The following is a 4052-nucleotide window of genomic DNA, read 5'->3' as shown; positions in this document are numbered from 1 at the left end:
ACATTATGGTAGGAAGATGGATCACCTATACCTACAGTGAGGGCATAAGCAACCATGTCTTCAAACCCGTATCTCATAGATGCTTTGTGAATACGCTTCCTTTTACCCTTTGCTACAGTATAAGGAACTTCTACTGCTTTCTGTTGTCCTGTTAAGTCACTGGATGACTCATTTTTTTTTGTTATTTCTGACTCACCTAACTCCACCTGCACAGTAGAACCTTTTTTATTTTCACCAACTGTATGAATTACATTTTAACTTCACCATGTGAGACTCATCAAACACAACATCCCTGCTAACTATAACTTTTTGTGAACTTGGATCCCACAATTTGAATCCCTTTACGCCTTTCTTAAAACCAAGAAAGATGCACTGCTTAGACTTTGAGTCTAACTTGGAACGCTGCTCACTCTCAACATGTGCATAGGCTGGACAACCAAATATTTTTAGAATAGAATAATCTACTGGTTTTCCCATCCATACCTCTTCGGGAATTTTACAATCAACGCCTTTGATGGAGACCTGTTGATGAGGAAACATGCCATATTCACTGCTTCTGCCCAAAATCTCTTGCTCAACCTTACATTTAGCCTCATACTCTGAGCTCTTTCTAGAAGCGTTCTGTTCATCCTTTCAGCTGCACCATTTTGCTTTGTTGTCTTTGGAACCGTGAAGTGAGGTGTAATCCCTTCAGCTTTACACAATTCTAGAAACGGCTTATACGTGTACTCCCCTCTATTATCTATTTTCAAGTACTTAATTTTCTTTCTTGTCTTTCTTTCTACCTCAGCCTTCCATTCTTCAAATTTAGTGAACACCTCACTTTTATGCTTCATGAAGTAGATCCAGACTTTTTTTAAGTAATCATCAACAAAGGTCACGAAGTATTCTGCCCCACCTTTAGATTTTGTTGTTGAAGGACCCCATACATCGCTGTGTATATAATTAAGTACCCCTTTATTCTTATGTTTTGTAGTTTTGAAACTAACATTGCATTGTTTCCCGAATACACAATACTTGCAGAAGTTCAGTTTACAAGTTTTCACTCCCTTCAACAGTTTTCCTTTATGAAGCTTCATCAATCATTTTTTCTCCAATATGCTCTAACCACATATGCCACAGATATGTATCATCTGTATCAAATCCTGCATCTGTAGTCACAGATGCTCCACCTGTAACAGTGCTCCCTATGAGTTTGTTTAACTTTCCTGTTAGTTGTCCCTTCATGACAACTATAACACCCTTAACAACTTTAAGACCACCTTCTGCTATGTATTTGCAGCCATTTGAGTCAAGTGCCCCCAAAGATATTAAGTTTTTCCTTAATTTTGGTACATGTCTCACATCTGCTAAAGTTCTTACTATCCTATTAAACATCTTGATTTTGATAGTGCATATCCCAATGGTCTTGCATACAGCCTCATTCCCTATTAGGATAGACCCACCATTATATGGTTGATATGTATTAAACCAATCCTTATGTGGACACATGTGATATGAACATCTAAAATCTAAAATCTAAAATCTAAAATCCAAAATCCAAGAATCAGAAGATTGATTCTTACCTGATGATATAGAGAGTACATCTCCATCATCTCCATCTGAACTGTCAGCCACGCTAGCTTCCTCAGATGCCTTATCTACACATTTCTTCTTCAAGTCTGCCTTCCTCTTCAAGCACTCTCTCTTCAAATGACCTTCCTTATTGCAATAGTAACAAGAGACCTATGTCTTTGCCCCTTTTGATTTTGATCAACTCTTCCCAGATCCCTTTTGATTTGATCTCCCCCTTTCCTGCTCCTTGTCACCTCCAAAAAGACCTCCTTGAGATTTCGTACTACTGGCCTTCTTCCTTGTATCATTAAACATGAGGGCAGCCATGACTTCATCCATCTCAAGGGTCTCCTTCCCGTACAAGAGAGTCGTTACCAGGTGATCATATGATTCTGGGAGCAATGACAACAACAGTAACGCCTTGTCTTCATCCTCAATCTTAACCTCTAGGTTTGCAAGTTTACTTACAATCTGATTGAACATGTTAAGATGCTCTAATGATCCGTACCTTCCTCCATCTGTAGAGAATATAATTGATTTTTCACGGACAACTTGTTTGTTAAGGACTTTGTCATGTAGATGCTTTCAAGTTTTGCCCATAACTGCGGTGCAGATTTGATACCCATAACATATTATAGGGCATCATCAGAAAGATTTAGTCGAATAACACTCACCACCTTTTCCTCCATCTCCTCCAAATATTCGTCAGTAATTTTTGCAGGTTTCTTCGACTTCCCCAACAACGTTTTCGTCAAACTCTGTTGTATCAGCATATCCTTCATCCTTTGACGCCAAAGAGTAAAATTGTTTTTCCTATTGAACCGCTCGATATCATACTTGACATTTGATCTCTTCCCTGCCATCGTGATAGTAAACCTTAGAAAACGGAAACCTAGAGCTCTGATACCAATTTGTATCAGCGCAACCCTAAAACGATGCAGAAGATAATGGAAAAACAAGAACAAGCAATGCACACAGATTTACGAGGTTTGGCAAGATTGCCTACATCCCCGGTGAGATGAGATTCTACTTCACTATCAATAGAGAATAGGGTTACAACGCTCATCCCTCACACCTCTCAGTATTGCTTGCATTACAGAGAAAGAAACCCTCGCTACAAATATATAGTGAAAAAACCCTAATCTCAAGTACACAATTGCCCTCAAATATCACTATATAGAGAAAGGACCGCCGTCCTGCCTATCGAGGTGCTATACCGGTACTCCCTGGATTAAACTCTGAGGGAATACAAGACATCGTACACCAACATATGTATGGTTGGCAATCAAGAATGGATGCACTCCATCAAAAGATGATATCACAAACGCAACTAAAAAGAAGTGTGAGAATGACTTAAATGAAATCAACGCACTACTAAGCTCTTTGGTAGATAATGAGTTTGCATTGGTTGTCAATTGTACCACAACAAAGGAAATTTGAGACAAGCTGGAAATTATTCATGAAGGTGATGACAAGATTAGAGAAGCCAAGTTAAGCATCATAGGACGCAATTTGAAAGCCTGAAGATGATTGAAGAAGAGAAAGTTAAGAGCTACATTAATAAAGTTAATGAAATCATCAACTCCATCGGATGGCTCGGTGAACATGTTAAGAATGCATTAGTGGTGAAGAAAATTTTAAGGTCTTTGCTAGATCTCTACAACCCCAAAGTGTCTGCAATAGAAGAATCCAAAAATCTGAATTCCATGAGTTTAGATGAATTGCATGGCACGTTGACTGCATATGGGATGAGGATGATGAAAGTAAAACTCACAGAAAAGGAAGATCAAGCAAAAGAGTGATTTTGAAGACTCTGATGATGAACCAAATAGCCTACCTAGCTAGAAAGCTCAAGAAGAGAAAAGGAAAATGAAGCTTCCCTTAAAATGCTTCAAATGTGGAGGCATTGGATATTTTGCATCAAAGTGTCCAAGATGATTCCAATGAAAACACTCACAAGAACAAAGCTAGGAAAGGTAAGGAAAAGTTTGTTCCTAGAATAGGCAACTACAAGAAAAGACTGTTAATTTAAAAAATAAATAAATAAATAAAGGAGCAAGACCTCTTAAGAAGAAACATCAGAAAGTGAAAAACTCAGATAAAGAAGAATGTGAGATGCTTTTCATGGCACTTGGAAGTGAAAGTCATGACAAGATTACTGAAGAGTCTGATGCAGAAGATGCTTGAAGTTGAATTATACTCTGCATTGAAAAAACTCAAGGTAGAGAGAAAGAAGATCAAGAGACTTTCATCTCTCTATTGTTATTGTTTATCATTTCCAATTTTTTTTTTTTGGCATGAATCCTTGTAGCAGTCTCCATTGAGCTGGGATTAGGTTGAATTTCTTGTTGTTGCTGTTACATTGAAACAACTCAAGGTGGAGAGAGAGAAGATTACTGATGATATAAGTAGCAATCTTTTCTTGAAGGTAGATGAGTGTAACAATTTGGAAGAGGAGATTGTTATGCTGAGGGAAGAGTTTGAGAAGCTATAGATGA

The sequence above is a fragment of the Macadamia integrifolia genome, chromosome 4, assembly GCF_013358625.1.
Source record: "Macadamia integrifolia cultivar HAES 741 chromosome 4, SCU_Mint_v3, whole genome shotgun sequence".
Taxonomy (NCBI): Eukaryota; Viridiplantae; Streptophyta; class Magnoliopsida; order Proteales; family Proteaceae; genus Macadamia; species Macadamia integrifolia.
This window is presented reverse-complemented; position numbering follows the sequence as displayed.